The sequence below is a fragment of the Petaurus breviceps genome, unplaced genomic scaffold (genome assembly GCF_028583685.1).
Source record: "Petaurus breviceps papuanus isolate PSGF00001 unplaced genomic scaffold, PetGlider_PUasm1.0 287, whole genome shotgun sequence".
Taxonomy (NCBI): domain Eukaryota; kingdom Metazoa; phylum Chordata; class Mammalia; order Diprotodontia; family Petauridae; genus Petaurus; species Petaurus breviceps.
Genome location: NW_027186029.1, coordinates 1,998,579 through 2,009,051, shown reverse-complemented (window position 1 = coordinate 2,009,051; position 10,473 = coordinate 1,998,579). Strand labels below are relative to the sequence as shown.

General features: G+C 48.7%; 1 pseudogene; it reads right to left on the bottom strand.

Annotated features, from left to right (window-relative positions):
- The window catches only part of LOC138167708 (zinc finger protein 850-like), a 55,036-nt pseudogene that overhangs the window by 10,652 nt on the left and 33,911 nt on the right, over positions 1-10,473 (bottom strand).

Genomic DNA, 10,473 nt, shown 5'->3' with positions numbered 1-10,473 from the left:
GTGCTGAGTCCCAGCGGGGCCACCCTCACCTAGGCAGACCAGGTTCCGGTAGTTCTCCAGCATCACCTCTCGGTACAGCTCCTTCTGGCCAGGGCCCAGGTGCTGCCACTCCTCCAGGGTGAAGTCCACGGCCACATCCTGGAACGTCACCAATTCCTGAAAGACCGAGGACATTCAGGATTACCTATGGGCTATCACTCCTGTGGATCTGCTGACAGGCAAAGCTGGTGGGACTTGTCAAGAGTATTTCTCATGAGTGTTGAAGCTTCAGCATGGTCTGTATCCATCGTCCGAGGGCCTCCTGTAGCCCCAGTTTGTGACAGAGCCTGAATCTTACCACAAAGTGACAGAGCTTGGGGGCTTGCCAAGCATCTTCTCCACAACAACCTGGTGAGCCAGGGAGGGAAACTTCCATTACTGCCATTCTCAGATGACAAAAGAGACATGAAGAAAGGCTGAACAAGAAACCTGTGAGTTGCACATACACACACGGCTGGAGAGGATCAAAGACGCTACCAGAACCTAGGCCTCAACCCACTACAGCAGGCTGGATCTTCCTTCTGAGTTCATGGGACTTTGCCAAGGGAGCAACTATGTCATGGACTCTGCTCTCCATCCCCAACATTGTGTGCTGGAGATCAGGAAGCTGACAGCAACATCGTCTGTCCTGATGCAAGCAGGTGGGGCAGAGCACAGAGCCTGGCCTGGAGCCTGGAAGACCTGAGTTCAGCTGTACGGCCCTGGACAAGTCACAGAACCTCTGAGGTCTGAGGCCTCAGCTGCCTCAACTGTAAAGCAAGGAGAGCAGCAGCACAGACCGTGAAGTGGTGCCATGACGACTGCGTAAGAGAACGTCCGTCAAGTGCTCAGCACGGCACCTGGCACGCGTCACGGGGCTCACTCCTCCCCTCTCTACCCCTCTAACACGACTCGTTTCCAAGCAGAGACAACACAGCCGTCACAGTCAGTTTAAACCCTAACGTTTCTTCAGAGGATCAGACACCAGGCCATTCCAAGCCCACTCTTCCAAACTCAATGAAACTAGCTCACCACAGCAGCCCGACCAGCCTTTTCTCCCTTTGCACCCACACTTTAACGCCAGTCACACATATCCTACCCAGGTAGGAGAGGAGATCAGAAGCTTGTCGAGCAGCAACTCAGACACACACAACAGCTTTGGAAGACGTTAATGAAAAACAGTCCGTAAGCAGCGAGGGCTAAACAACTGTGTTTGTTGGTGTTTCTCAAGTTCAGAATAAGACAAACATTTTTTTTAAAGAAAAGGAAAGAGAATGTGGACTGATACGTAAACAGGCAGCCTAAGAGCCAGGCCCAAAGACTAGTCAAGAATGGCTCAATGGGAGGTCTTGGGCCGTCTAACAGTACTGTCGGGATGCTGGTGAACGGCGGAGGTGGCACGCTAGTCACATTTGTTAGTGGTACACAATTGGGAAGAAAAGCTAACCCAGCAGCTGTCCAAGTTCCTCTTCCAGAAGATCTTTGCCCTGGCTGAATCAAACAGGATGAAACTGGGAAGGCTCAGTCAGGTGGCTGGTCCTCTGTTGGTGGACGGTAGGTCTGGGATTTTGAAGGGTAGTGAGGTAACCAGATGGGCAAGTCAGGAATGCCACTGTCACTAAGGCAAACTGAGGAAGGCAGAGCATTCCAGACTGTGGGGGTTACAGTCTCCCTATGGTCAATTCTAGGAGTCACATTCAGGGAGAACATAAACAAAGTGGACATTTCCCAAGGGAGAGCAGTGAGTGAAAACAACCTGAGGAAACCCTGGAAATTTCAGCTGGAAAAGAGAAGCCTCAGCAGAGGCAGGAGAGCTGTCTTGAAGGATCTCAAGGGCTATCACACATAAGAGCGGTTAGGCTTACTATGCTGAGACAGTGAGCAGAACTAGAGTAAACCCTTTCAGCTGCTTGTTAGGAAAATCTCTTTAAGAATGAGGGGTAGCCACAACTGGAGTATCTTTCTTGGAAAATAGAGGAGGTTCTCCCTCACCTGGAAGTCTTCAAATAAAGGATAAATCACACCTACAGGCACACTGTGGAGGGGATACTGTCAGGTCCAGGAGGGACAGGGAAGCACTGAAACCCAAAGCTCTGCTTGACTCCAGGTGAGGAAGGAACTGAGCCCAGAGAGCTCCTGAATCCAAGATGGGAGCTCCTGCCAAAAATACAAGCGTCTTTATTCTAACTGCCTCCCAGTAACTGATTTTCGACAGACTGAACCCTGGGCATGGCTTCCATCTAGGTCTTTCTCTTGACTTCTCCTTCACCCAGTTTTACAACTTAGCCTCTTAGGGAAGGTCCATCCCTGAAAACCACTCTCCTTCCTCACTCCCATACCTTTTGAACTTCCTCCCAAAGAAGAGTTATATGCAGGAAAAAAATAAGAAACAAGTTTTATACCATCTTCCCTCATGGAGTACAATTCATCTTTGATGCCAGTACAGACTCATTTGGAACATTAAACTAAACAGTAAGGGGCATGATCAACAAAGAACTAACAGCCATTCCTAGTCCCCTTTTCTGCCTCTGCACCAACACCTGCCATCACCCCAATATCCTTCAAAGTCTAGACCTTACTCTTTGGAACCTTCCTAAAGAGAAAAGAGAGATCCTAAGAGAAGCCTCCCTGTACTTCTTTAAAACAGTCAGGCAGTAAACATGTATCAGACATCTACTCTCTAAGTACAAATTATGCAAGAAAAGTCACTTACCCGGTCAGACCTTTGGACCCAGCATTATCCCACTCCCACCCCAAGGAGGTCAATGACACAATGGAAAGTTTCATTTGTGCTGGAATATTCATATGAACACCATTCATAAAAAAGAACCCAAATATTTGACAATGCTCAAACTGTTTTAGGAAGGTAATGGATTCTTACTGTGCCCTAAGGAAAAATGAATGTGAAGGACGGAGAGAAACGTGGGACATTATGCAATGCAAAGACATAGTAAAAGGACAACAGACATGGTTACAACAACAGAGCACGAAGAGGCCAACATGCTAACATGGAAGTGGAGCCTTAAGGTCCACCAAGGACTTTCTCCAGATTTTTGGTCACACGATCTTTGAAACCTGTGGTCATGCAATGACCCCATGTGAGGTGGAAGAAGTGCTCGGGTCCTCCCAAGGACTATCCACTCTACACACCCAATTGAAGTCAAATACAAGAGAAATCAGCGATTCTAAATTGCTGATGTTAAAAGCAGAATACTCCCTTCTCCTTTCTGTTAGTAAGCAATAGCTGCAAAAAAGGAATAATTACACATATTGTCATTTTTCATCCCACATTAGGATTTTTGCTTAACATTTTTTAATGGGATGGCAATATGTGCTTTTTAATTGCAAGTAAATAAAATATAAAAGCAAAATGTAAGAATTTTTTTTTAAAAACCCAAAGATAGGAATTAAAGGGAAATATTCCTTGGAAAGGCAAAATTATGGATGATCAGGAAAACCAATGGCAAAGGGTAGAGAGGAAAGTCAATGAATGGTCTCTGAGACCAGATGGCACAGGAGGAGGGGTGTTCCATACCCATTCCAATGAATCACAGGAAATCTAGAAAACTTTTCTGTATCAATTAAAAGTATGTGAACACATCTTTAATTTGAGAAGATTCAAATGTTTTCATAATTTGGGTAGATGACTTCCCATAGAAAATATCTAACAACTGGCTGCAACAAGGAGCCATCTGAGGAAGGAAACAGCTTCAAGCAGCTCTCACACTGTGGATCCTCTCTCAGCCCAAGAGAGGTACACCAAAGGGGAAGGAACTCATCGCTCAGTTAGAAACCTTTCTCCCAAGGGCCTTGTGTGGACAAAGGAAGAGTCTGACCTCTCCTTCGGGGGGTTGATTTCATAACTGCTGTTCTTATTATTGGGGGCAGTTGGGCAGCACAGTGTGCAGAACACTGGGCCTAGGTAGGAAGACCTGAATTCGAAGCTGGTCTCAGACACTCATTAGCTGTGTGACCCTGGGCAAGTCACTTAACTCTGTTTCCTCATCTGTAAAATGAGTTGGAGGAGGAAATGGCAAACCATTCCAGTATTTCTGCCAAGAAAATTCCAGACGGGGTCATGAAGAGTCAGAAGTGACTAAACAATAACAACTTTTCAACGAGCAAATGTTCACGACGTGCCAGGCCATGTGCAAAAGGACGGGACAGAAGCGCAAAGAACGAAGTGATCGACACTCAAAAAGCTTTTTATTTTTAAGAGCGTGTGTTCAGCCAACACCCTTCCATAACCGCTGGGCGGCACCGTGGGCAAGCGCTTGGCCTGCAATCTTTAAGCCCCATCTTCCCAGGTGCAAACCACCAGCCCCCCAAAAGAACAACCCCCGAGGCTCCGGACAGGTGCGACTTTGGACAGGTCACTTCCCCTGACTGCCCTAGGGCTGGAGAAGGCCATGCCAACCGGCCCAGGAAACCCCAATAGGCACACAAGCCCGCTACCGGAGCCAGGGGTGGGCGCCCGACGGGCAGCACCCACCGCGCAGAGGCCGGGCAACCAACGAAGGCCGCCTGCCTCCTCGTGCCCCAGCACTGGGCGCCGGGCCCTGGCTGAGCTGACTAGGAGGAGCCGGGCTGCCCACGTGTGCAATGGGGGGCGGGGCCTAGCTCGCCCACACAGAGGAAGAGGCCTGCCCCAGGCCCCGCCCCCCATTGACCCAACCCAAAACACCGGCCAGCCCCAGGGGGTCTCCTCACCTGCCGGGCGGAGGCCATGCCCCGCTGCTCCTCTTCAGCTGGCCGGATGGGGGGGGGTGTCCTGGGGGGCCAGGGTCATCGGAAGGGGCCGCTGCGGAAGAGAAGGGGCCGTGGGGTCACGGCCCGGGGACCCTCCCCCCCGCCCCCCAGGGATGAGCTTCCCGGACTCAGGAAGAAGGCGGGGCCTGGGGAGGGGGCGTAAGACCCTGCCCCTGAGAAGTCTCTACTTTACCCTCTTGGGAAAGGGTAGCGCCAGCACCCGGCGAGGGGGCGGGTATAGAGTTCACCCAAATGTACCAGGCGTGGCCGATGGTTGGTCGAGAAGGCCGGCCCGCCCTCGCGGACACGACCAATAGACTGGCTGCGGGCGGGTCGGGCTACCGCGCATGCGCTGGGCGCGGCTCTTTCCTCTTTCTCCCTTCTGCAGAGGCTCGGAAACAAGGTTCCGGGCGCTCCGCCGCCTCCGACTCCCGGCGTCTGGCCGGCCAGGCCTGCGGCTGCTCCTCTCCCTGAAGCAGGCCGGAAGACTCGCGGTCCGGCGGCGGCAACGGAGGACGGAGCCCAGCGCAGGAAAAGCGGCGCGCCCCAGGCAGCGGTAGCCCCGAGGGCGGACGTGACGTACGTCCGCTTCCCGCCTCTCCCATTTCGACCAATCCTGTGAAATCGCGATCTGCCGTAGGGCCTGAGGGTCCCCTGTCTGAATGCGGCCCCGCCCCTTGGTGCCATGGCGCCGGGTGAGCAGGGCCTTCTGGGAAACGTAGTCCTACGGCCAGGGCCGACCAGTGCGCATGCCCAGCCCGCAAGCCTCTCCATCCCAAGTTCACTGCACTCCCTCACCCCGACCTGGGCTGGGGTCTGCTGGGGCCGCGGGTGCCGGTGCCCGCGCGGCCTGTTGAGCCGGGGTGGAGGCAGAGGCTGGGGAGAAGTGAGGGCGAGCGCCCCCGCGCCCGGCCGCTGGAAGCGCCCGCTCCGTGCCCGCCCGCGGGGGGCCTCCAGGGGCCGGGCCGGAGGAGAGATGGGGTGCGGGCGGCCCCCCACGGCGACGGCGCCAGCACCTTCCGCTCCCTGTCCCGTCCGCAGGAGCCTGGAAAAAGGTGCTGCCCACGGCCGAGAGAGGGAGGTGGGGGAGGTGAGTGTAGACGAATTCCCTCTGGGAGAGGCGCGATCTGGTCTCTGACGGTGTCCGCCCGCCGGCGTCGCTGATGGCCTCGTCTAGGGTCCCGGAGTGGGGGAGTCCGGCAATCTGCACTCAGTCCACAATAAATCTGTCTGATAGCTGAGCCCTGAACTCGAGAAGACCATGCTAATGAAGTCTCCCCCCTCCACCATCGCCCGCTCTCATGTCAAATATATCCAAGCAAAACAAACCCTGAGATGTGCTTCACCTCCAACCCTCTTCACTTCATTCCCTGCTCAATTGCGCGGCCCGCTGCTACTGGGGGTCTCTGTCTATTTTCACATTATCTGCCTGTATGGGACAGGTTAAGGTGCGGTTGCTCAGAGACTGTCTGTAACGTAAGTAAGTCCTTAGGTCTTAGGCCTAAGTTTCCATTTTTCTAGAAATTATGTGACTTTGAAGCCTTCAGCCCTTCTCACCCAGCTTACCACAAAAGAGTTAGGTTTCTATACAACTGCAAGAATTGCTGAACAAGACTGTTGATAAGGAGACCAGGCAGTAACCTTGGGAAGTTGAGGCAGTAGCCTTGAGAAAAAGCTCAGACCCTGGTTCCCAGACTAAAACTCCTAGATAATCCTAGAAATAATGAAGAATGGAAGGAGCTGGCTGCAGCAGGTGGCTTTGACCGATCAAGGAACAGACCGTAGCCTTGGGGCACTCCAGTCCTGATAAGAATGTGTCTAGGGTAGACTGAAGGGGGATTCAGTAGTCTAAGATTGTTACTGCGCCTGCGTAATGAACTTCAGGCATTATGTATACTATCCCACAAGACTGGAGCCTCAATAATAATGATGTTAATGTCTGTAACCCTTGCTTATTTAACCCAGCTTCAGCTTCTGTATGGCGGCCTCCTCTCCTGGGCATTGTTCCAGTGACTGGACCGCCCGCTTCTTGCCAGATTCTAATAAAACTTCCTGTCTTCACTTTGAGGTCTATGAGTGGTCACTCTGGGTTAGGGTCTTTGTGTCCCACACGGTTGGGGGCTCGTGTACCGGGATCACGTGACTCGGCGGGGAACGACCACCAAGGGAAGTGAATGGTCTCTTCTCAGCCCTCATCTTACCTGACTTCTGTTCTACATTGGACACTACGGACCGCCCTCTCCTGTTGGAAACTCCCCCCTCTCTAGGTTGGCACCGATAGTTTGGAAACAGCTGGTGGAGGTTTTTAAATGCCAAGGTGGGGAGTGACTTTGCTTCCTCTTGGTTTTCCTACTGCTGACCCCTCAGTATCCACTGCTGTGCTGGGGTCTATGTCCCAACTACTGTGGGTGTGTCCCGAGGTTCTGGGCAAGGTCTGATTTCTCTTTATCCTTTCCTGAGGACCTCATCAGCTTATATGGGTTTCATTATTACCTCCATGCTCATGACTTCTAGGTTTCTATAACTTGCTCTAGTCTCTTTCTTGGGCCTTAATCCACATGTAGTGAATGTTTCAAACAGCACGTCTCAGGCATCACAAATTTATATGTCCAAAAGAGAATATCCCCCAAACCCACTTCTTTGAAATTCCCTATTTCTTTTGAGGGCCCCATTACCCTAGGTTCCCAGGTTTACAATCTTATTGTCACAACTTATATTGATCCTTCTCACTTAAGAGAAATGATGATTAATAACCTATTAATATTGAGGGGGGGAGGAGGGGAAGAATCCAGGGTTTTTTTTTTTCCCTATTTACTCCTTCAAAGGCTAGGTCAGGGCAGCCTCTGAAGGACAGGGCTGATGATGAGATTGGGTTAACATCCCCAGTCCTGGGCAGGGGACCCCCACCCCCATCCCCACTGAGAGAGTTTAGTTCCAATTAAAGGGTAAAGACCTTTTTATCTAGGTGAATTTTCCAGCCCATTGTTCAACAAAAGTGTTCTGGGTGGAAAATAGATGCTTTTGGATAAATTGTTGGAGGCAGAATGATCTGGGTGTGGAGATGAGTCTCTGTTCAAAAGTGACATAGTCACTCTAACATTTCCTCATTAGAATAAGCTCACCTCTCATCCTAATATTCATTCTCATTAATAGCCAATTTTATTTCTGTCAGGAATACCCACTCTTCCAAAGGTATTTAAACTTTCAGGGACACCAAGGTTGGTCTTTGGCTTCTGAAAGGACCGCTGACCTCATTTTATTATTTGTTAGCCACCCTCATGCTCCTATATCCCGTACCTTCCGAAGTCTTATCCATTCTGCCTCCATCACCTCTCATATCAATCCTACTGTCTCCATTCTCCCTCACCACCTCATTTCCAGCCTTCTTCATGCCTCACTTACTGGGGGTTCTCATGTTAATCTACTTGATTACCCTGCTTCCAACTCTGCCCTCTCCATGTCATGCTGCAGCAGCAGGCAAAATCACTTTCCTACCAAAAGAGCTCTGTCCATGTCACCCTTCTGCTCAAAAAACCCAGTGGCTATGTATATCTCCCAAAAATAAAAAATACCAACTCCCCACCTTGGAATTTAAAAGACTCCACAATCTATTGAAACACTCTACATTCCACTAACAGTCAATAACCATTTATTTAACACTTAAAATGTGCCAGACACTGAGTTAAGTGCTGTGGGTATAAAAAAAAAAAAAAGCAAAGAACAGATGATAGTTTACAGTGGATCAGAGACTACAAGGGCAGTGCTGAAAGTGCCATGTAAAATTTAGGATAAACACACAAAAATCCCAATCTGTAAATAGTGGAAATTTACTGTTCATGGGAGTCCATGGGCAGATTTCAGGCAATCAGAGGAAATTACATCTTTTAGTTTTGACAACTTTTAAAGTTGAACATTTCTTTTTGATTATGAATTAAAAAAAAAATCCTAAGTAGGAGATCCATGGAATTGACTAGGCTGCCAAAGAATCTATAGTCTAGGGGTGGCTAGGTGGCACAGAGAATACAGCACTGGCCCTGGAGTCAGGAGAACCTGAGTTCAAATCTGGCCTCAGACACTTAACACTTACTAGCCATGTGACCTTGGGCAAGTCACTTAACCACAATTGCCCTACCTTCCTCCCTCCAAGAAGAAGAAGAAGAATCTATGGTCTAAGGGAATGTTCATGTTTTTGAGGTTTGCCAAGTACATAAGAATGAAAAGGAGTAATCCTTTAAATGCTGTATTGCCATGTGTTTGTAGTTCTATTATGACTGTCTGACTATCCATCACCATAGAACCCTTCCTTGTATCCAGCACAGAAAAGCAACACAAATCTGTATATCTTGAAACGCACTCTTCCCTTCACCTTTTCAAACCCTGTTAGCTTCATTTAATGCTCACCACGGTTACTGGGTTCTCTTCGGGATCCCCTTAGTTGGGACTACTCTATCCATCTTCCCATTATGTGCTAGCTCACTGAAGTGTCCTCTGCTTTAAAAAGTAAGCTCTGAGAAGACCAGGGCTTGTCTGTATCTATAGGAGCACAGTGAGTTGCATATCATTTTTAAAATCAGCATTTTTTTTAACTGAACAGTTTAACTGGAGACTGCTGGGAATGTCTTGATCTAGATGAATTGAGGGACGATGCATCCCTGCTGGAGTAATATCCTGTAATTAGCAAGGTGGGGATTGAGGTGTTGGAGAAAACACATAATTTTGAAGCAGGGAAAGTGTATTTTTGCCTTTGTGACAGAAATGAGTGTGTATGACTGATAGCCCTCAGATGGTTAAGTAGACAAGCTAAGGGAGCATCTAGGAGATTGTCCTGAATTTTCTCAATAACTGAAGAGTCTAAGTCATGTAATAAGTTTGGCACTGTAGATTTGAGAAGGAATAGGGCTGGCAAAGCTACTGTGAGAAAGAGTTTGCCTAAGTTTTAATTGTCTAATTTTTAGTAAAGAATGATAACTCTAGCTTAAGCATTTCATTGGTTTGTTATTTTCATATTTTTCTATTCACATGATGTTGAATTAGTTTTGTGCTCTGGTTAAAGGCTTTCCATATTCATCACACACATAACTTTTTTCTGATTAGTACGAGCTGATGAGTACAATACTTGCTAAGGAACAAAGCCTTCCCTCAATCATACCCATACATTTTTTTGGTAGAATGAACTCTCTGATGCTGTGTATACTCCTTTCTTAGGTGGAATGACATTCCACATTCACTACATTCATGAGGTTTTGCTCCAGAATGAATTCTTTTATGTTCTATAAGTTGTGTGCCCCAACAGAAGGCCTTCCCACATTTATCACACTCGTAAGGTTTCTCTCCAGTATGAATTCTCCGATGCTGATTAAGTTGTGCTTTTAGTCGGAAGGCCTTCCCACATTCATCACATTCATAAGGTTTCTCTCCAGTATGAATTCTCTGGTGTTCAGTAAGTGCTGTGCTCAGACGGAAGGATTTCTCACATTCATTACATTCATAAGGTTTCTCACCAGTATGAATTGTCTGATGTTGAATAAGTTTTACTTTCTGGCTAAAGGCCTTCCCACATTCAAAACATTCATATGGTTTTTCTCCAGTATGAATTTTCTGATGCTCTGTAAGGTTAGAGCGCCTGCAAAAGGCCTTCCCACATTGATTACATTTATAAGGTTTTTCTCCAGTATGAATTCTGCGATGTTGATTAAGCTGTGCTTT